At 38.0% G+C, this 24,446-nt stretch overlaps 1 long non-coding RNA gene across 2 annotated transcripts in view; it reads right to left on the bottom strand.

The window, feature by feature from the left end:
- Positions 1-5,882: 5,882 nt before the first annotated feature.
- The window catches only part of LOC101749482, a 45,856-nt gene continuing 27,292 nt past the window's right edge, over positions 5,883-24,446 (bottom strand). For both annotated transcript variants that reach the window (XR_005849482.2, XR_001470146.4), the window contains exon 4: positions 5,883-6,703. This is a non-coding gene — a long non-coding RNA (uncharacterized LOC101749482). The remainder of the gene's footprint in view (positions 6,704-24,446) is intronic.

Raw genomic sequence — 24,446 nt, 5'->3', positions numbered from 1 at the left:
GATATTGAAACAGTGCCATTTGTAAGATGATCTTCAGGTGGTCATTCTATGGCATGCTGTTTTCTACCATTTGTATTTTAAAATTAATCATGAAATCCTTCCACCATAGATTAAATAAAATATCATAAAGTATAAAAACAAGGGCTGTACCTGAGGCTTGAAAGTTGCTATTCCTGACAGCACTTCATCTTTTTCATACCCATATTGGCTTTTATCCCGGCCCATCTATTCCTTAATGTAACTGTTATAAATTGATGTAAAGTGCCATAAAATATAATAAACATGAATCAATATTTCTTGGTTAAAAAACTTAGAAATGCTGATGAAGCTCAAGTTTATTATAGATGTCCTGAACCCACAATGTGCCTTTATTTTTTTTTTACCTTCATCATTTTTTCAGGTCTTGAGTTCATGTGTGCATACACACTCACTCTTCACAAATCAAAGAGGCAGTGAAAATTAAAATTACTAATGCAGAGCAAATGAAGCACCTTGCATTTTAACTAATTGTTTTCGGCAGGGTATCCTGTAGATACATAGCCGTTATGTTTGATATGTATGACCCAATTCAAACAAATTCCATATGGATCTAGTGAATATTAAGGATGCGCACAGCACAGAAAGTTTGGGGATTAATCAGGTGCTTGAAGTTAAGCGTATGTTTAAATGCTTTGCTGAATCAGGGTTTTAATGAAGAAACATGGCACGGTAGTGCTATTTGCCATAAAAATTCATCATTGCCATGGAACTCAGCTCATTAAAGAAGATGCCATGATTTGTGTTTAGAATATGAAAGAAATATGATGCCTGCATGGTGCATTAAATACCCAAGCATACACACGCATTTAAATTCTTACTATCTTTTTAAGGATATTGTTGTGAATTATGTGCTTGTATATGTGTGAGCATCCTTCATCGTGAAGTGACAGTTCGTTTCCACATCCAGCTGATGCTCTTTACATATTATTAGTATTATTTATTCTCAGTCTGAAGCTAATGATAGATTTCTTTGTCCTCAGTTGGTTTCGTGGCTTCTCCACATGAACCACCATGGGCTGGGATGCAGCCTGACGGGAGTGCTTGAAGTCCCTCCCCACAGGAGAGCAAACTCATCCCATTCTCCCCAGCCACAATGGGAGGCTGTGGGCAGCACCCAGCACCAGGGAGAGCCTGGTCCTGTGGGAGGGTGCCTGGGGGTGGCCAGGTGGGTATCGCAGCCTGGGGCTTACTGAATTGGTCAGTAAGGCAGCCTTCGTGAGGGCAACATCCCTGCTCTGTCCTGTCAGCCTTCAGCACAGCTTTCTTCCTCTACCAGATGCCAATTGAAAGACTGCAATGGACCTCTGAGCCTCAGGTGGGAATTTAACACCCTTTTTATTGCTGCACTGGATATTAATGGCGAAAGAAACACTGTGACAACACCAGGGCCTTGACATAGCGCAGGCCCCTCACACCAGCCTGATTTGAGTGCCGCTTCCCCAGGGAAGGCAGCCATACGGGGCTGGTGCAGCCTCAGGGACTGCCCAGCAGCTCAGACAGGGCTTTCTGGGGAAAGGCCTCCCTGGGTGCTGCTGCCAGCGCTGCCTTGCCCTCCGGCCCAGTCTGTAGCCCACTGAGATGGGCACTGTCCTGACCCCACTCTGTTCCTTCCTATCCAGGCTAAGGGCCTATAGCAGTGCCTGGGGATGGCCAGCCCTGGTCACTGTTCTTAACTGATCTTGGGGTCATCTCACCGGGGCTGTGGATAGGGGCTGGTTGGGGAGAGAGGCACTGCAGTGCCCTAGTGGCCCTACAGTCCTTCTATGGTAGCTCAAAAATCTATTTTAAATGGCCTACATCCTGGTAAAACAATACTATTATTTTACACACTAACAATAATTCTGATGATTTTTCTGGGGACAGGGAGGCTGTGGCAATGACTTTGGTGCTGACTAAGTAATGATGGCAACCTTGTGCCATGAGACTGCATGTTTAGGCCAAGTGTCCATGTCTGGAAATGAGGACCCTAAAGTGGAACAAAGATAACATGTCTCTAAGCTTCGTTTTATTGCATGTTTTTTGAAATCTAGCTATTTATAAATGTGATAGCCCTCTGTTTCTCCTGCCTCTTTCAGCACCCCAGTGAAGAATGTGTGAAAAGCTCTAATTTCCCTTGAAGAAAAGAGTTAGTGTCTTGTGATTTCAGTTAAAAGCTGTGTTCACACTGTGGTCAGTAAATTCCTATAGACATCTTTTCCCCCTTGGAGTTTTCTTATTGTGTTATTTTGTTAGTGCTTGAGAAGAATACTGCAGCTCAGCAAAGACGTGGTGGAAAGCTGTCCTATTTCTTGCAGGCCCAATTCAGAATGAGGATGCCAGAGCTTTATCAGACTTTCCTGGCATTAAGTTTCTCTTTTCTTTCATGAAAACTTAAATATTCTTAGTTTCCTTCTGACTTGGAGCAAGATCAAATTTCAAAATATCCAAATCCTCCATGAAACAGCATTACGTCTTTCTCTAGAGCCCCAGTTGTTACTTCTTGCACTGATAAATCCCGCCAGTATCACAAAAAGAATTTTTTTCATTAAGAAAAGGTTGAAATGTCTCCCTGGACTAAGTTCATAATAACTTCCTTCTTATAGGCAAAAATACAATTTGAAATATCCAAACTGAAATGTTCCTGCCTTGGTGGTTAAACTACTTCTGCATTCACACTCAAGATCTCTGTTAGTTTCCAATGAAAGGAAGCTGACTTCAGGGACCGCCACAAGGGAAGGAATAATTCCAAACAAAGTGTCTCCTGAATGTATCTGCCAAACTGTTATTTGATAAATCCAAAGTAACGGGAAGATCATGTACTCTGTAAGTTCTGTGCTCACACTGATCTCAGCCACATCTCTATGTCAGTGTGGGTTTGAATGCAGAATTTTTAATCATTGGTTCCATTAGATATGCTATCCTTCTACTTTAGTGGGCATGGTGGCAATGGGTCGATGGTTGGACTAGATGATCTTAGCAGTCTTTTCCAACCCTAATGATTCCATGATTCTATATTTCTGTTTGAAGAATATATTATTTATAAGAATGCTAGCAAAGAAAAAAAATATGATGTTACTTTTCTCCCTGATGATACTATACACAATGGAGACCATCATATATATGTCTTCCTGCTGAATATCAGATTTGTCCCATTAGTGGAGCAGTGCCAGTTCACACTGTAAATCTTATTTTCTAATAGTTCGTTTCATAAAGTAAACATAACTGTCAGCACTCCGTCACACCACTACCAAACAGAACACCAGAGCAGCGCTGCTAATCTTACTGACAACAGAAGACAAGATGGAAAGGAGGACAAAAGAAAACTGTCTTAGTCTAATGAGAAGTTGCACTCCGATAGTAGCAAAAAATTCAGAGCAGGAACTGCAGCCACAGTGATTAACAAGGAGTTTCCAGAAGTTAATATGCTGGGCAAAAGGGTTGCTCCTTTGGAGGTTGGGCACTGGAGAGTGGAAGTTCAAATGACTTGTGCACCATTGAGCTGGAACAGGCTGCTCCTGGGTCATTGATCTGTTCTGCTCTGGCAGGGCACTGCTTTGGTATTGTTAATTTTCAGTGACATAAAGACTTGTATTAGTACAGGAATCAGAATTAAAAGGACGGAGACTAAAGGGAAGACAAAAGAGAGGCCAGCAATAAACATGAAGGGTTCTAAAGACTGTGAAGTAAAACCAGAAACAAACAGAGCTCCTGAACAATAAGAAAGTCATTGCTTCATGAATCAAGTGAGCTAGGCCAGATCCTCAGTTGCCATTAGTTAGAATTCTTTCATATCAGGGAAACAAAGCTCACATCAGCTGGAAGAGTAGTTGAACCACAGTTTACATAGGCAGTGGAGCTGTATATAAGAATGACATTTTTCCCCCTAAAAGGTGAATGCACACAGAATTGTACAATACATTTTTTATAAATATTTAACATCTAAAGCACACTGCCACTGCAATACCTTTTTATGACCCCTACTATAATGATAAGCATGAAAAGGTGCATAAACCTCAAAGAGCTATTCATTTATCAGGAAGAAGGATGCTCATTCTGAAAACTAGGGGTAATATTTTATTGTTTGGATCTTCTGTAATAAACTTGAAATAATGCCCTTAAATTCCAGAATTTTACTGTCAGTGAGATAGTCATTAGTTCTTATGACTGAATTTCCATGCCATAACATTCATCAACATCCCCAAACCTCCTCTACTTTCTCCCTAGGATATATAGCAGTGGGTACACTGCCCAGGGATCTTAGTGGCATAAGCACAGTCATGGCTTCTACATCTTTCTAACAGTCATCGTTTTAACACTTGCACTATAGTAGATGTTGTCCTCTTTGTGCCTCCACCTCATCCAGCTTGGGAAGACAGACATCACCTTGCCAGTGCTACGTGTAAGCTGGCTGAACAGTGCATGAGGGAAACAAGTTCTGCTGAAACGCCCATCACATCATTGCATCTGATAGCTTTTATACACACAGAGAAATGGAGAGCTAGGAAAGGAATTAAGCTGATAGAATGAGCTTTTGCCCACACATTCTCCAACAAGCCGAGTTTGCAAAGCAGAGAAGTAAGACTGTACTTCTTTCAACACGACAAATGGAGAAAATAAGCAGGCACGTGCTGGTGGGGGGCTGTCTCTGGTCTTAATCTTGGGCGCCGAGTCAGTAAGTTCCTGGGCTTAATATAAATTAGTAATTATAGAGAATTAACATTTATTTAAAATATCAACAATCTTTAATTAACTAGAAGAGAGTTGAATGGAAGAATTAGAACAGGCAGAGTCAGGCAAACTGGAAGAACGCAAGAGTTGTTGCCAGACTGAACTCAATGGATATAGTGCTCTGTCTGATTACAGTCAGCTGTTTAGGACCAAATGCAAAATTGATCAGCTAGGAAGACACAAAAAGGAGTCACTACTTTGCATATAAACATTAACCTTAAATTTTACTGCCAAAGAGAATCACTAACTCAAAGTTTTCTGGACTTCACAAGAGAGATTTTTTTTTCTTCCCTCACACGGATTTCAGCACTTCCTTATTCCAATCTGGATTCAACGCAATGAATGAATGAATAAATAAATAAATAAATAAATGCATTAAGGCACTGCTCTATTTTTTTTTTGTTGTTTGTTTGTTTGTTTAAATAGTTTAGTATCTTACATGGTGTGAGAAATGGCATTAATCATTAATATCAGCTCAACGATAGCGTAGCAGTGCAGACTATCTCTCACTTCTAATAGATGAAAAAGAAAATCTGAATCTTCAAGACCATCTGTAAGATGCCTCAGATCTTAGATTCTTTCCTATTAAAAGCTTGAGGGTGATCTTTTACTTGCTGAACAATGAATGAGTGCTTAGTGGTGCATAATGAAAAAATGAAGAGATTTTACATTAATAAATGACAGCTTTGCTTTGCAGATTTATATGTAAAGCATATGCACTTGCTGAAATACAGCCAGTTTTACTGGGATTCTTTTTCTGACTTTTAATAATTTAGAAAAAAGAAAGAAAGAAAGAAAGAAAACCCAAACTGCATTTCAATACACAAAAAGCACGAAGCGTGACCAATCTAGTTTCTATTCTATTGAGAAGTTATTTCAGTACTGCTCTGCAATAAATAAATAAATAAAAAAATAAAAAATCCTACATGTAATTTGTTTCAATGATTCTCTTGACTATGTCTAGATTTGTAATTTAAGTAGCGCCTGGGCACTGTATCTCAATTTCCTATAAAGTTAAATCATTTGAATGTAGCATGCTTTTTTTTCTGGGCCAGTTTACATTTTCCCAGACTATTGCCAGCCAGATTCTGAGCGTTAGTGTGGGGTAGATTGTATGAGCAGCTGACTTATCTCACTGAACAGTCTTAATGCAGCCATCTTTCTGTGAAGACTGTGAGAGTATAGTAATATGGATACAAGTAATTTTGTCTTAGTTACCATCAGTGTCAGGAAACTAGGATACAAGTAATCTTTTTGGCCACAGGACTACTGAAATTGTGAGGCATCATTGTAGTAGGCACTGGGATCCAGTGATGAGCTGTGATGGGTATTTTGTATTTACACAGTTATCTCCCATTTGTCCTTGTCTTCTGTTGTACCTGAAAAGTCTCCATTTCATGTCATAAGTTGGAACAGAACAGTCTTGTGAATACAACCTCCAGAATTAGAAAAAAGGAAAATCCTCGCTAATTCTCAATAACACTTACTTATCTTTTTATCTAGGTCCTCCTCATCACCAACAACATATGTAAAGCTATCCAAGACCAAACATGGCTTATCAAATAAATTATTCTTAGACTGTGTGTTAGGGGAAGAGTCTAGTTGCCATTTTCCTAAATAACTTGTTGCAGTATTTTCTTTTCTGACAAGAAAGCAAAATCAGTCACTTCAGATGCTTTCTATTCCCCAAATATGTAGAGTCCAACACGTGTTTAATAATAAATTACAATGTCAAAAGAAAATCAGAATCCATAGCTCTTTAGTATTTTATAGGGTTTCCTGAGGCTATCCTTCCTGGTTTCCAGCTAACATTCGAGAAAGATGGAGTTCTCCTGCAGATCCTGTGTCATATCTGCCAGGCCTGTCAGGAAGTCTTGGGTGTCTAGATATCTCAAGTGGCACTATGTTTGTGTGCAGACAGCAGGAATCCAGATGGAGTTCTGATCACAGATAGGACCTGTAAAAATCACAGTGAGATTCATTTTGAAAAACACATCTCTAGTAAAGTCAGGAACAAGTATTGAAGGTGCTCTACAGAATTGACAATGTCCACACCATACTCATATGATAGATTTTTGAACTCTTGTGCCAAGTAGTTCTCAGACAATGTAGAGCTCTCCCTAAAAGTGTCTCGGTTCGTGTGAAGGAGAACTACAAAAAAAAAAAACCCACATTTCTTATTGCAGCAACTTCTTGCTTGAATGCTTTAAAATGGCAGACACTTGGTAAGAGACATCTGCTGGTACGTGTTTTTCCAAAAAGCATTGGTTGTGATTTTACTAAAAAGCTGTGCATAAATCAATCTTGTTTCAAGTAGCAATGAAATGCTTCATGTTTCAGAGGCTCCTAGTAAATATTATGAAGCAACATGTGCCATACCATCTAAAACTAGTGTATTTCACCTGAGATTTATAGGATTAAATCTGATCTACTGAAGTCTTTATTTGTGCGTCTGCTGCAGTATCATTATAAATCTATTCTTTCCATTCATAAACCAGCTGAACACTCTACTAGCTCTGTGAGATAGTAAGATATGTAGATGCCCTCAAACTATTCCATGAGAATTAGATAAAAAGGACATCTGTGGATGCATTGGATGTATAATATTCTTTCTTTGCATGTTGCTGTCACCAGAACTGATCTCCTTGAAAAGCTGAACAGTCATAGCCAAATTATTTATGCGGTGATTTTGCAAATATTAACAGCCGTCAGCATTGAGAGGGTGGGGAGCCAGCTCCTAAGCTGCATCATTCTCTAAGACTTCAAGGACATTTGAATTATCCAGCTATCTGAGTGCAAAATCTTTGGATTGCAGTCTATTTTACTATCAGCTGCAGAGAGAAGATTGTCAGTACTTAAACAATAGGTAATACACCAAATGCTGCATTGAGAGCAGGTATAACTCATGTAGCAGACATCTCTGTAAGGCGCAGCTTTCCATTGCATCAAAAAATAGTCAGTCCCTGGACCTAAAATTAGCAATTGTATCTGTGTAGCTGGTGCCAGAAAACCATTTCCAAATTAGGTGTGTCCATCTGTACTTTGAGGCCCCTTGGTTGGAATAAAACATTGGGTTTCATGGTAAGACAGTCTTTCTGATTTACACCACATGAGAATTTAGTCAAGTAGTATGCTGAGATAGCCTGTGGCATTTCTAAATATTTAAGTTCAAAAGCCAGCAAGGACTGGAAATTAATCACAATTCAAAAGACTGCTCAAAGCACATTATCAGAAAGAAAAGGGGGAGAGAGAGAGAGGGAGAAAATAGGGAAGGGGAAGATGAGAAGAGAAGAGAAGAGAAGAGAAGAGAAGAGAAGAGAAGAGAAGAGAAGAGAAGAGAAGAGAAGAGAAGAGAAGAGAAGAGAAGAGAAGAGAAGAGAAGAGAAGAGAAGAGAAGAGAAGAGAAGAGAAGAGAAGAGAAGAGAAGAGAAGAGAAGAGAAGAGAAGAGAAGAGAAGAGAAGAGAAGAGAAGAGAAGAGAAGAGGTGTGTAAAACAAGGGAAAAAACAACAACAAAAAAAAGGTTGAATGACAACAATATAATCAAATGTTAACATCTGTGTAGTTAAGAGTCATCTGACTATCAAAACAACTGCCAATTTGCATTCATTTCTTATTTTCCTTTTACTGAAAACAGAATCTTTTTTTTTGCCCGATGTACAACTTTGGTTAAGAAGGACCCCAGACAAATATTAGCTATAAATTCAGAACTACTTTAGTTTTTTTTATTGTTTTGCTATGAAGGGTTAAAGTCTACACAGATCTTTATTTTTGAGAATTTTCAAACACATAAAAGAGAAAGAGATTCTGATAAGGCCCTATTGTAGTTATCATGTGATATAACTACAGCTAAGGTCATGTCGACCTGCTCTTGTTAGAGTACATCATCTACTTAGGAGAAAAGAAAACAAATTGTGTCACATTTTATTCCATCAACTGTTGTAAATGAAAAGGATATTTTGAGAAACTGAATTAATAATACATTAAAATAAGTAGAAAGAAAGGCTGATAATTAAGCGTACTCTGTAATTCAATCCCAGTCTGAACAATGAATCTACTCTTTTGGTAACAGTTCTTTTTAATTATAGAAGTGACAATTCTGAATGACTCAAACCTTCTCTGTCATCTTGCACACAGACAAAGCCAATTAAAGTGAAACCAAAGCAAAAATATAGTTTATTCATTTTGCACTCAGTTTACCCGATCACTTCACTTCTCTTTGAAGAATGCAGAAAGAGAGCAAGACCCAGATCTGGTATGTATTTGCTGTGGGCTTTTTTTCTTTTTCTTTCTTTCTTTTTTTTTTTTTTTTCCCTGCTTGTTTGTTTTCCTGTTTGTTTGTTTCAGCATGTAAGGTTTAGTTGTTGTTATTTTAAAAGAAAGGACTTAAGCAATTTCACAGGCACAAGAATATTCAGTATCAGGATTTTCCTACTATGGTATAAAATCATCACTAACACTTTCAAGTCACTTCAGGTATTCCTGGAGTTCCATACTGTTCTATGCAAGTAAAGCATGTAAAATAAAAATTAATGATAGTCATAGTGGCTTATCAGAAATGATTAAAACTTTGGCCGTCCAGGTTAATTTAATATAAAAGCATTATACAACATGGAGACAATATATCACAGATCCAAATAAGATTTACTAAAACATTTCTATTGCAAGTTTCTGCTAAAGTTCTCTGTAAAGATCAAAACGATCCATCTTTTTGTCCTCAGGAACCATTGAAATATAACATAGTTCTCAGTGTAACTCAGTAGAGATATATTTGCATCCGTGATGGTATATGAAATTACAACACCAGGGGGTATGGTTTGAAGTATATAGAGAGAAAAACAAAACAGAAGTGTATCTTAACTACTCTCCGGTTGATGACTACTACTAACCATTTGCACCAATGTGTATAATTGCGTGTGAATCACTGTTTTGCTTTTCGATGCATCTAGGTATTAATGCTGCTAGTTTAAAACCAGGATTTGGCAGCAAGTTGCAAACTCTTAAATCATTTTAGAAGGTTTGTGCTTCCTGATAGTCATTCTACTGACTGACCAAACAACTTTCCTTGTCATTGAGGAATTCACAGTAGTACAGTGGAACCAAAATTTACAGCTGAAGGGACAGAAAAGTTGAGAATCTGTGGCCAGTCCATGGTGCACCTTTCTTGCTTGTATTTGGTCAAGTAGGGGGACTTTGAATAAAGCCTTGCTTTAAAACATGCCTCAACTTGACCCCTCACCATTAGATTTAAAGATTAAAACCTGCAAGTGATGAACAAGATCCATCAAGTTACCATCTTGGATAATTAGCATCATTATCATATCACATGACTTTATCCTGTAAAAGGGTGGCATATTTCCTGGATAAGCAGCAGCAATTGCACACTTTCAGTGCATATTATACACAGTACAAAGGCACTCTTCACAGAACTTGGTGATGGCTGCTTCTTGCATGGACTGCAGAAATAAATAACAGGTTGCAGATGAAAGCCCACACTTCTTACAGTACTCAGGAAAACTCTCTCCATTTGCCTGAATGATATTTTTCAGCATAGCTGTACAATGTTGGATTCATGGAGGGGAAAAAAACATACACACACACAAAAAAACACTGTTTCTTTTTTCTTTCAATGGGAAGAAGAAATTTGGATATAACATCCCATTCTATATATTTTCCAAATCTGATCTTACTGTATTTGTCAGTAAACAGCAATAGGAATTTTCAGTATATTTGCTGTTTATATTGAGAACATGGTAAAAGATTAAAGAGTGAGAAAGTTTTCTCATTTCCTTTAGGTAAAATTACTCTAATAACAATTTAAAAAGAAGTCTTTTAAAACCAGAAGCTGGGTTATTTCACATTTAGTGAAGGAAAGCTCCACTGTCATAAAGAGCTATTTGACCTAGTCCAGGTGAAGAGAATATTTTACTGCTAGGGAGCAGAAGGGTATTCACGCCTTAGGAATGCATACAATATGCTTTACTCAGAAGCTCTGCTGAGCCGTATCCTTCCAGAAATTCTTCATGACCTACTAATTGATCCCAAACCACAGTTTTGGAACTAGATTGTAGCAATAACCATTTCTTGCTGTACACACATTCCTGATGATGCTGATATAAAGAAAAATCAATCAAGCTTTTAAGAAAGGTCAGGAATAATCCATTGCAGCTATGGTTTGTGGATACAATACGAGTGCAACAAAGAAGAGCAACACCTCTATCAACATCATGGATTTCTGGCTGAAACACTCCATACTGCCTATAACACATTTGTCATTAAGAGGACTGATGTTCCTGGCATCCTCATTTACTGAGATGATATGAAGCTAATTAAGCCACCATCACTCTCTGAGGAGAAGTAGGATTCACTGAGGCCCATGGAGCCATTGTCAGGAGCCAGATGGTACCAGCGTTTTCAGGGATCACACAGTTTCTCTGTTTAAGACTTCCACAGAAATTCAGTCAGGAGTTTTAGCAAAGGCTGTTTGTTTAGGGATAGACCAATAAATATCAATATCCTCCGCATGTGCAGGAGAGTCAATGATTTGATGCGAGATCATTAGAACTGGTTCACTAAGATTTGATGGGTGATGATACAGATGCCTATAATAATCACAGTGAATCTAAGTATTTCAAGCAACAGTAAATTGAAGTTCAAATCCTTAACTTCTATTCTATTGACTTTTGGTATGAATGTAAACTATTTTTTGTGCAATACCATCTCTGCAAGTGGAGCTGTACCATGTGATCCATATGGGGAGGGATATATCATGTTATCTTGGACATGTACTCTTTGCATTTCAGAAATACTCCTGTCCAGCTACTGAAACCTAAGAAGATATTTTTCAGATAGGGGTCTCATGCTTTTTATTCTCCTGTTTTTCACTTCTGAGTAAAAATACATTCAGTCCCTTCCCACAGCTAAGAACATGAAAAAATACATCAATTATCATTTTTTCTACTAGGATTTCTTGTATTAATTAAATGAAAATATCTAAAAAATAAATCAGGAAAGCTAAGAATGCAAAGCACAAAAAGAAACAAGTTAGTTGATCCTAATAGGCAAGAAAAATAATGTAACTTAAGTTAACAAAAGGGTAGCTGATTTAGGGCCAAACTTTGATACAAAAAGCAGTATAGGACATCAGGAGTGATACAGGATTTTTAGTGTTAGATCACACAGCGAGACATAAATAACGTGTACAAAGATAAGTACCTGTGCTACATTTAATCTAATTATTATAATGCATCATTAGATTGAATATTTAGTACAGAATGAATGGTAAGTAAGAAAATATGCAGTATGATCTACAATGAATATTACACTTGCCCAGCTGATCACTGTAGATGAAAAATCATGAGGAATGATATAACTCTACATCTTGAACTGAAAATTCAAAAATGCTTTATGAAGGAGGTTAAATGGCCAAGTACAACCATTTAGCAAAACAGTAAAAGTGACAGAAGGAGCGTAGACTTAAAACCAAGAGGAAGTGATTCCACACATGGAGCTACAGACAGAACAAGTGGAGAATCTTCCTTGCCCAGAAAAGGCCTTATAACTCCCAGCCTAAACTGAGCTGCTTTAATAATTTATTAGGTAAAGAATTATTTCCTGAGAGAGAAAAAACATTTATCTTAAACTAAGCAAAGGAGCTTCATCCCCTTATTTCTGAGATTAACATGCTCAAGGTGAGTCCTGACCATTTTGAGTCCCTACTGTTACTTTTCCCATGGTGATCAGCATTCTCAGCACAAGATCTGCTCCTTTACACAGTAAATATTCAGCTGGTGCTGTCAGAAAGATTCTTTTAAGATTTCAATACTGTTTCTAAAATGACCAAATTAATAGGTTTGACTGTAAAAATGGGACCTTCTTTCCCTTCCTGACCTATATCATATAGCCTGTCTTTTGACTGCACTGGGCTTGTGGGTGTAAACTGTGACCCAGGCAGGTTCCCTCCTCCAGGGTTAGTGACTGTGCTGCCACCTCATCATGCTATGTGGGTAGCTACAAAGAGTTCCTCAGAGGTAGCAACACCGCCTCAGCTGAAAATGTGCATGTTTCTAGTGCTGTGGTTGGAAAGGAACAGCAGCTACTGGGGATCAAAAGGCTTATTCACTGTGCAACCTGCAAACTACTCCAGTCCGTGAACCACTGCACAAACTGAGATGAGTGGGCACTTCCCAACTGCCTGTGACTCAATTTACTGGTTTTGGAGCTTAATTCACCACTCTTGGAGCTTCGATAACTTTTCTTATTTGAAGAAAGCAAAGACGTTTTGATTCTTTGAGCAGTTGATAATGACTGTGCTATGGCATAACAGAAAGGAAAAGAACTTGATCTCAGAGTATGAATCTTCATTGTATTAACAGTGGATGAAGGCCCTTGTCTAGGTTTCCATATTAAATATCTACCCTTATTTCCATTTCCTGCTGTTCCACATCTACTTCATATTTTCTACGACTCATGTTATAATTAAAGTCATACGTCCACGCTCAAGGCTTGCAAGTGCTTTTTGCCAGGTGACAGTACTTGACCCCAGGAGCTTACACTAGATGCACAAGTCAGTACTAAGATAAGAATCATCAGAAGCCATCACAGAGCTCTAGCTGTATGCAAAATGACTTTCAATTCCTGAAAATGTTTGAAACTATGAGGAAATATATGTAAGACTTTGTATTCTGATAATATGCCATAGAATAATGACAGAGGAACACACCAAAACTGCCAATAGCTCGAGGATTCTCTTCTGAAACACTGGAAACCTTAGCAGCGAACCACTGGAGTGCTAAGGACTCACTTTTTGGTGTGTTTCTGGTTACTATAAATTAAACTCATAATGTAGCACTGACCAGATATTTTTCCCCCCATAAACCAAGAAAAGTTTCCTGAAGGAGCTGTCACTGAAACAGGTACTTGTTGGCACAAATTTCTGTGACTAGGCAGTTCCTGATGAAAAAAAGAACCACTCGGTAAGTTTCAAACAAAACATTAGACAAAAAATAAATGGACTTGGCATGTTAAATCAGCATTGTTTCCAAGCACAAAGCATGGAAAACTGAAGCACCTACATTTGTTTTAAAGTGAAAGAGTAATTGAATGGCATGTATCTTAATCCAAACAGTGTATTTCTTGCTTTTAATCCACTGGAAGTGGAAATTTATATGCGCAAGCAGTTCTGCCCAAGTAACCAACCTTAAAATGCCTTTGTATTTAAATAGAGTGGCATCTGACATTTCTGTGTCCATGTGTTATCAGACCTCTGTTTACCCTCTGGAAAGTGCCAGCATAAGGAGAGAATAATGGAAAGTGAGAATTTGCCTGCTGGTTAGAGGACAGCTGGAACTCTGATTTACTATGAAAGTTCAGGATGTTCAAATTAAATCAGGACACTTGAGAGATATGAAGACCTAAATGTCCCCCTAAAGCTTTGGTCTAATGTGATTAAGCTGGCTGTTTTTGGTAATGATAGATACAGTCCAAATGGCAAAAAAATGATAAGTAGATATGATACGTTTTTACTGTTGTATACTTAGCAGAATATGCCCCCCAAAGGTTTCTGTTCCCTGCTTCCATTTTCTACCGAATGTCAGACATTTGTAACTTTTGGCACCTATAGTACAATCCTTGAGACACACGATGCCCTTAGGTCTCAGGAACATTGCGATCTTTTATTTTTACCCTTTGACTCTTCTGCTACTTTTAAACAAACAAACAAACAAACTCTGCTTGTTTTTTGTTGAGTGGATAAACGCAGTTTATTCCATTTGTACTGACAAAACAAAATGTGAAGAAGATGTAAAACACTATGCAGTGTAGTACTGTACAAGCGTGCCATGCAGCTTGTATAGGCAAAATACAATTTCTCCTAAGTATCTGAATGGCATTGAGTTGGGACAGATAAGGAATTCCTCTCAGCTATTTTTCTTGAGGATTGTTGGTGAATGGTTAGAAAATATAACCTTATTGCTTACCTTCCACAAAGACAAATATTCGCCAAGAAGTGAAAGGGCAATAAAGGAAAATGTGTGCTCTACAGTGCTGAAACAAGCTCAAAACAGATGAATAATAGAAAGAAAATCCATTTACAAGCTCATCATTTTTAAATTTCTGTAATTGTCTAATGTTATTTAAACATCACACACACATACACATTTTAAGTCATTGAAAAGTTACCATTCATGGTGAAATGTCTTTCTTTGGCATAATTGCCTCCTTTTCCCTGCCACCATGACAGATTGCATTTAATTGAACAGTTTCTGTTTTAGAAATGCCATTAAAAAGGCATACATTCAGATAGTCTCAGTACAGTGTGTTGCCCTTTAAGTCCATTTCCTCCTTTTATGTTGCAGTAAATATTCTTTTGTATTCTGGTGCTAATTTACTTATAAGGAATGGGGTTCTTACTAAGAGCAAAGATTTTTTTTTCTAAATATGTACTAATCTTGTTATGTTGCTTGCTACTTTTTTATTTTTATTTTTATTTTTTGTTATTTGGGGCTTGGTTTTGTTTTGTTTTTGTTTTTGTTTTTTTTTCAGTAGACCTAGTGTCTTTCAGTCCTTGTACTACTGAATTTTCAAGTCTTTGTGGAAGAATTTAGAGGAAAAGCTTGGATCTAGGTGTTTTTGCTTTTGTTTTTTCCAAAGTGGACTGTAAGAGCAAATTCTTGTCATGAAAATAATTCTGGCCAGAGAGGAGATAGAAATCTTTCACTTCAGTCAAGCAAAAAGAATCCTGACTGTAGGTAAACATCAGATAACGTTTTAGGTACCTATGTTTTCGCAAGAAGAAAGAACGAGGGTGCTTAAGGCACAACCGTCCACACTATGACTGACTAAAGAACATGTTTAGGATACCCTACCTCTCAGTTTATACAAACTAAGTTGTCCTCTAAATACAGCCAAATGCCAGGTCAGAAAGCTAGCTGTTCATACAGATGTTTACCAAAACATGCATACCCACACTCCATTAATAACCTGGGATGGAACCAGCAAGACACTGTTGCTATTAAACATTATTTCTTGCCCTGCAGAATTCACTGTTTAAATCTAAAACATTTTAATGTCTCCTTTTGTCCGTCTTTTATTTGGTAGTGGAGTGGAGCTAGCTACACAACAAATTAAAAGTAGAATAGCTAATTATATAAAGTAGAGTAACTCTGAAATGTGGTAATCCTGGAAGCACTGGGACAGACCTTTGGCTGCTGTAAGCATAGGTGGAGCTATGATAAATCTACATCTACTGAGAATCTGGCCCATTGCTTACTGGTGACAAAATCTGCACAAATGTATGTGCCTTTTAGATGTTATGTGTGGATACTGCAGTAAAAAGTTTTAAAAACTAAGAGAGAAAGAAATGGTTATCATCAGTGACAAATCTGTCATTGGAGGACTCTGACACTGCTCATTTTTCAGCTGTCTAAATGAGTTGGGATTTTTTTTTTGAGATTTTTTCCAGTAATAATGTTACATATAGAGAAAATAAAATTAACATTTCATTACTATTCATCATATGGATCTCGGGAGAAACTTGAGAAAATATACATTATTTACCATCAGCAAACTAACATTTGAAATGAGTTAAAAACAATGACAAAAACAAAAGAAAACAAACAAAAAAAGCACCACCAAGCTCTCACTAAATATTCCTCCAGGACACAGATCTAGAAGTGTAAGCTGCATGAGACATAACAACACATTAGTTACATAAACCTAAAACTCCGTACAGTTAAGAAGAAAACTGGGAAAGAAAATAGAGGAACGAAGGATAGAAAATTTCTTTTATACTAGAACTTCTCCAAAACTTTGAGATACCAACATTAGGAACTGACCCAAGATACGAGAATACGACTGGACTATTTAGAATCAGAAAGATTCATGATCATTGATGAAATTTGCACAAGACAGAGGTGCCTTTTCTGAGCATAGGTGCTATTTGCTATGGACAAATTCTGGGATGTGTTTTCAGACAAATAGAGAGCAGTGCCTGCCAACACTTTGTCAAACCAAGCTTTTACATATCTCTGGAGCTATGGCAAAAAGATAACACTTACAGGCAGAGACCACCATCCCAGTGTTAGAAATGTTAAAATATTTGTTGAAGGTTTACATCATAAATATATCACCATTATATATTTATATATTTATATATATTCAGGCACTGGAATGGGCTGCCCAGGGAGGTGGTAGTCACTGACCCTGGAGGTGTTCAAGGAATGTTTGGATGTTGTGTTGAGGGACATGGTTTAATGAGAAACATTGGTGATGGGTGGGTGGTTGGACTGGGTGATCCTGTGGGTCTTTTCCAACCTTGGTGATTCTATGATTCTATATTAAACAGAATATACAAGTGCATGATTTTCAATTGTTCAGCAGATATATAATGTGCAACTTTATTTAGATCTTAACATAGACACATCAGGACACCTCCACACCTGAGTTTCTTAAACCAATGCTAAGACATTAGATATCAGGGTTCACAGCCATTTCTACTACCAGCCTAAGCAAATGGAGAGCCACCAATACTTCCATGACACTGATAATAAAAAAGAGAAGAGATAAACAGTGCAAAGGCTTAAAACTGGTAACACATTTGTAGTGTAATAGCACAATTAATGAAGGTGCAGAGGACATGTTAAGCAGTTGTAATGAAGTGCTAACGTGGGCTCTGCAAGTGCAATTGTTGGTCAAGGACAGATTGTTGTAAAAATGGCAATAAAAGACAATTTTAGTACCCATCGCAATGAGCCTTCACAAAACCAATATTAGTCATACGTGCCATATATGCATATTTTGTACAAAGCCAATTAACCTCTTTATTTGGAAACAAGAGCTTCGTTATTGTTGAATACAGCAGATAATACTTCGCAGCAGATAACTTCCAGGATATGTGAGCGGAATGAGTTGTACTTGCTATGCCCACGTTCTTCCAGCACAGGAAGATTAAATGTTTAATTTTCTAAATGCTGTTATATATGAAGGTCAGGAAATTTTGGTGTTGGAAAAGTCAAGACATCATCAAAGTGTTTGCAGTAGATCCTTTTTTTTTTTCTTTTTTTTTTCTTTTTTCTTTTTCTTTTATTTCTTTTCTAACCAGTTCAGCCCTTTCTGGTCTGCACAGCTCAGTTTCTATTAAGGCAAATAACAACTTTTAACTGGCTTTAAATTAGCATCATATTTGCATGACCAGCAAAAAGACTGCTAAAAGAAGCAGTCCTTTTTTATTTAAAAAGGTAACAAAGTTGCATTGGTAGACCAGCCTCGCTGAGCCATCAATTCAAAGAGTTAGGATTAAAATATTTCTCTGAGATACTTAATACGGGGCTATACACTTTTCAGGGAAATTATTATTATTATTATTTATTGAAGTCCTGTTTTTATGATGAAAACCATTTGATGCAACAGTAATTCATGATTTATGGTGACGTTGATGAAGCTAATTAGGAAGAAATGTTACGACCAATTAGGAACAAACAGTATAACAATGGAGTCAGAAGAGCCCTACCAAAAACAAATTCTTGCTGCGAGAAGATAGGTTATAAACCAAATCATGAGAAGGTAAACCAGGCTAGCATATCCTCCAATCTGGAGTTTGGGCTTAAGATTCATTCTCTGACAGCACCTCACTTACAACCTTCTCATCCCAAAGAAGCACTGATTATTGTATTCAGCACAAGCACGGTGAGACACTGAAAGAGACTTAACCTTCTGTTCAGCCCCAACCAGACAGCACTACCAAACTATAATCTCAACAAGGTACAGAACATTACAAGTGTCTATTATCTCTTTCTTTACTCAAAGAGTGGAAAGCTTCTAATCCCAAGTAATAAACTTAGCATTGAAAACAGACATGTAATTGAGTTCTGTTACAGAGCACAAAACAGGCAGTGCTCACTGTTACCCATAACAGAAAGAGGTCGATATCCAGGGACGTATACAAAAGCTCCACTTTATTTTCAAGAGCATAAATTTCTTTATGAAAGGTCTGCAGAATAAAAGAACCTCTCCCTTCTGCATTCATAAAGTCCAAATACCATTTTCACCGGATTAAGCTGTAAAGTGAATCTCTTCTGTATCATTATTTCACCTTCCTCACTCTTTTTCCCTCTTCAGGCAGATATTTCAGTGAGAACCAGCTGCAGTCAGGTCTCCCATCAGTTAACACCTCCTTTCTTGGATTTCTTTCTGTATTTATTTATTTATTTTGTGGTTTTTTTTATTATTATTTTTTATTTTATTTTATTTCTACTTTGGCCCAAACTATGCAATCTCATTTCAAATGCTGGGAGAAAAGAGGGATGGGCTGTTAGTATCTTGCACGTGTTCTCGGCTGCAAGGATGGTGGTTAAAGAGGATTGGCTGATTTCAGCATTGTTTGCAAATCATTTTGGAGTGTCCTTAATATGGTGTTACCAGTGGGGTAAAAGCACAGTGCTGATGTTACCGCATAAATACATGCTTCTTTTTTTTTTCCACAGCAGATTGAAACAACCCAATTAAAATGTCAGGGTCTATCAGTTTGTATATAAATGAGGACAGTAAAGAAGAGGTTTATGAGATGCCAAGATACCATCTTTGCTGCTGATAACAATAATAAATTTTGATAGGTGTTAAAAGTGATTATTTTTTTAATGGTTGAGATGTAACTCAGAAGTTCAATATGTTTGTCATTTACATGAGTGCTACAATATGCAGTAAGTTTTAGAACTATTCTATGTGATTACCAAGGACCATAAAAGGAAAAAAAAGTATTTTATGGAACCTGGGAATTCAAATCACATCACAAAAGTGTGTCTCCCCTTTGAAGACTTATGCAGATGGTCTGATTCATGGGAGCCCAACCTTTTGGCCAACTACACTGAGTCAGAATTGCCTTCGGCCACATATCAAATGCATAATATAGTAACAAAATTTATTTTCCTAGATTTTTATTAAAATATATTTACAAAGTGGGTAACAAAACCATAAAATGAGTGGGATGTTTGACCTTGTTTTTGGTGAAGCTAATGCACAAATGTCTGATTTGGTGGCACTGATTGCTGTTCTTAGTGAGGTTTCAAGATGGTCAGAGATTTTTGATAAAACGTTACTCCTCCTGTCCTTCATCCTGGAAAACAGTTGTTTACAAATGTGCGTACTGCCAAAAAGCAATGACATGAACAAGGCATGACTGTGAAGCGAGGGATATGTTTGTCTGATAGAGCTTATAGAAGTCTAGAAAAGAGACATAATCACATTTTTCTCTGAGTTGAATGTCTGATTACAACTCTATACATTCCCTTTGAAAATTCACAGGTAATGCATTTACGTCAGCAGAAAATGGAGTTGCAAATATGTAAACAATTAACAATTTCCTGCATATTTTTTGCTCTTCACAGAACTGTGTTTAGCCAGTATATAAAAATGCATAAAATTATTTCTTTACCTTGAGCTTGCCACAATTTAAGTTTCAGAGTTAACTCTGCACTGCACTCTGCCCTCCACAGAATTCCACTGTCGCCTTCATAGTCTACATTCAGTCCACACGCAATCAACTCAAGAAACATACCATATTAGTATTAAAAGTTTACAGTTTCCTGGGGCTGTATTACTAGCTGTCCAGGGTTGCATGTAGCCTGTGGGCTGTTGGTTGGACATGCCTGGTCTAATTTCTGCTTCTACATACTTACATGCCTTTACGTGCCTCTGTTATTAATACATCTGAGCAATGATACGTCCTGACATGGACGCAGGATTACACAGGATTTTAGTTGCTTGCTTTCTGAAAACCATCTCCATTTATACTTTGAATATATCGCTGCCATCTACTAAACCTGACATTCCACATCTTTCTAAGAAACAGGTTGTGAAAATGAGGTAACAGCTGATTTCAATTCTCCTCTTCCTCTCACTTACAAAGAAGTGACAGCTGGGTGGGTGCCTTCACATGTGCTTTACATATTGAAACGAGGTGTTTTTCGGACTAGCCAAGTTTTCAGACCCCTGGTTTCCTCTATAATCAGTGAAGGTAACAGGACTTTTCCTGAAGTACGTTCAAGCATTAAGTTAAGCTGTACACAGGAAGAATCTTTGCTCTTAATCTTATATTAAAAGCAGCCTTGAAAATTACAATTGACTTTCCGTCACTGAAAAAAAGATCTGACATTTGTGATCTTTATTTGCATTTTGTAGTAGAAAAGCATTCTCCTATATAAGTACCATACATAAAATACATACACCAGCGTACATTTTACCTTCTTTTAATCATGAGTTTTACAGAGCCCTTACTGTGGCTGGACGTTACTTACATAACAAAATATCCAAATTTTCCAAAGCAGAGAGAGAGAATTGATGTCACCATGTTCAATTCATAAAAGGAGTTTCGGGGGAGAAAGCATAACCAAGTCATTTTCTTAACGTCTGCTGAAAGAATGCTCACTATTGAAATTAACTCATGGAATAAGCCTAAAGCTAACTAATGTTTATAGTTGCTCTACTGAAAATAAAAGAAGTAATGGGAATATGTGTTTCTGTCTGTGGTTTCCATCAAAATCACAAGGTAATCTGCGGTCATCATAAGGCAGATAACATTGATTAATGTTCTCATATTGCAGTGGCACCATACATTTATGGACAGACTGGGGAACCTTTGCCAAAGTTCGCTAAAAGCAGCTGCAAGGCAGGACTGACTTTTAACCTCTCCTGTTTAATACAGGAACTTCTTGGCATAAAAACTGTGCTAGTAGCATACAACCTGCAGGGTTACCATTACGAAAAAACAGATTTGGCCAGCAGGATATCTTTATTTCCTGAATAAACTCCTGACACACTATATGAAAGTTATACGGGCATATCTGGAAACCGCAAGACGAAGCAAACAGAAGAAGTGAATTCTTAGGGTACTCTAAATAAACATATTTTTTCCTTAGTTTCTGATCTGTCAGTCTCCCTTTTCATTTGTTACAGGTGATATTATTTGACATGGGAAATAACTATGTAGGTGTCTACGGTGATGAAAGATGTGCAGATGAATCCTTATTTCTTCAGACAAATTGATATCCTTACAGTGAGATGGAGATTTTGCTTAGCTAAGAAATATATTGCTAAGGTACAAGAGAAATATTCTTGTTTTTTTTGTGGAGTCATTTCTGGTTAAAGCCAGGGTGCCAAAAGTGTCTTGTCTGTGAGCTGATAAAGAGTATTGTGGGAGAGCAATGGTATTTTTCTTCTCTTTTAGGGCAGGAAAATGGAGAATTATTTAATAAGGCATGCTCATTAAGGAGGGTGCTTTTTACTCCTCAGAAGGCCTTTATCCATGTCAAATTCCATTTTCTGAGTTCAGTGATATATTATCAGTGTCATTTTCTGGAACAAATGATACTGTAAATAATTCCAGCAAGTGCACTTAATATAGATTTCCTTGCTAAGTGGTGGCGTCTCCCTCCAGGGTTAAAGGTAGAATACAATGCTGTTTATCCTACAGGGAAAAGAAATGACAAGATTTCTTGCTTCCTTTCTTGTCTCTGTATGTGAGCCATTGTGATCCCAGGGCACAAGGTCTATCACATGCCAAACGGAGGATTCCTGTAAAGGGCCCTTTGTTTCAGTGGGGCAGTATCAGTAGTCCATTGTACCATCCACTAATGCACCACCATCTTTCCTCCTCTAAAGCTTTTTCTTTTCAAACACGCCAGCCTCCTTCTGGAAGAAGTTTTTCTGTGTTCAGCGATGTAGCTCTGTATTGCAGTGTACCCAGTAACAAGAAGTAAAGGAGTGAAAGCAGATAGATATGGAATGTCAGAGCTAGGATAAATGATGTTCACAGAAGTGGCTTCTCATCATTCAGAAAAATCAATGTTGCCAGTGAGACACTTTGATTGCAGAAGTCTGACTGTGCCCAGATCACTGGGATTGGACTTCCAGAGGTGACACAGCAATGGTCACACGTGCATTTATGCCCCTGGTCTCAAGTTTTTGGAGCTTGGTGCTTGCATGTACCTTCCTTCGGGCTCTCCCAGCCACATCCACTGCTGACTCCTGCTCAGTGTCCCTCCACAGAGCTGCTATTTCTTCTCCTCAGCAGCAGCTAGGGCAATGATTGTTGGAGCCTGCACATCTGCTCTTTGGTGCTTCCTTCAGTAGGGCAGTAAGTGAGGGGTGTGTACTCTTCTGGAAGTCTAGGGGAAAGCACTGCTACCAGACATCAGATGAATGAGTTTCCCAGTCAGCTAAGCTGAATGTCACCATCTTATGGATGAATAAGAAATCAGTCATAGCTGTGGTGGTGGTCTTTGGAGTTTATTTTGCTCTTATGCAGCTCTGGTCTAAATCTGATACTTTTGAGAAAAGATAGAAATTGTGTTAAAATTATTGCTTTTCATTCAACCAAGAGCTTCCAGAAATCCTTTAGATCTCTATCACAAATCCACTTATACCTTTGGTATTTCATTCTAGGAAAGACAACAGAAGGATCCCTCGGCAGCTGCATGTGAGCATGTACATGTACAGTACCTCACTGCATGACATTCTTGGCATGCAAGATAAAGGTGGAGGCAGTTTTGCTGTTTCAGCTACTGGCTGCGAAAGAAGCAGATGCTAACTGGCTTAGCTCTGTGAATTACTCGCCAAAACGATCCAGAAGATAATGGCTCCAGAACATACATTCCTGGTGACAAAATCTTCTGGTATCAAAAGTGAAAGCTGTTGAAAGGCACTTCATAGAATCATAGAATCCTTAGAGTTGGAAGGGACCCTTAATGGTCATCTAGTCCAGCTGCCCCTCAAAGAACAGGGACGTGCACAGCTAAATCAGGTAGCGTGGGGTTTGATCCAGCCTCATCTTGAAAGTCTCCAGGGACAGGGCATCAACCAGATCTCTGGGCAACCTGTTCCGGTGCCTTACCACCCTCACTGTAAAAGAGTTTTTCCTTATGTCCAACCTAAATCTATCCTCTTTAAGCTTCCATGCAGGAATGTCTACAGATTATTCATCTTTGTATCATTTACAGACAAGTTGTAGAATCATAGAATCATAGAATGGCCTGGGTTGAAACGGACCACAGTGATCATCGAGTTTCAACCCCCTGCTATGTGCAGGGTCGCCAACTACTAGACCAGGCTGCCCAGAGCCACATCCAGCCTGGCCTTGAATGCCTCCAGGGATGGGGCATCCACAACCTCCTCAGGCAACCTGTTTCAGTGTGTAATAAATGAAATAAAGCTGTTTTGCAGGCAGGCAGGTTAGGCATTCCTGTCACACAGAAGGAATCAGACTCTCCTGCCTTTGGTGCATACTGTTACAACTGCTACATTTCAAAATGCAACCTTAATTTTTTTTTTTTTTTTTTTTTTTTGCTTTTCTCTGAAAAGAAGCCAGGCTTGTGATAGTGACATGATGTTTCCCAAAACTATTCAAAATTCCAATAATGCTAACATGCTTTCAGATTCAAAATGATGGCTTTCTTCACTATTTCAAGGAAAACTGTTGAAAAAAAGTAAATCTACTTTGCTCCCAAGAACTGCTCTGCTGTATCACATCTCCAATTAGAGATAAACAACTTTCAAACAGTGGCTCTAGTAGCATCCTCATTTTCAACAGGCACATTTTAATCAAACACCCTCCTAAAAGGTGACCATCACAGGGAAACTGTCAACTGTGTTCTCTGTGTGAAATACAGGTATGAACATTTGAACAACTTTTACCTGAAAAGTCAGCTTGAT

The sequence above is a fragment of the Gallus gallus genome, chromosome 1 (genome assembly GCF_016699485.2).
Source record: "Gallus gallus isolate bGalGal1 chromosome 1, bGalGal1.mat.broiler.GRCg7b, whole genome shotgun sequence".
NCBI classification, from domain to species: Eukaryota; Metazoa; Chordata; class Aves; order Galliformes; family Phasianidae; genus Gallus; species Gallus gallus.
The sequence above is the reverse complement of the archived record's forward strand: the minus strand, read 5'-3'. Positions and strand labels throughout refer to the sequence as shown.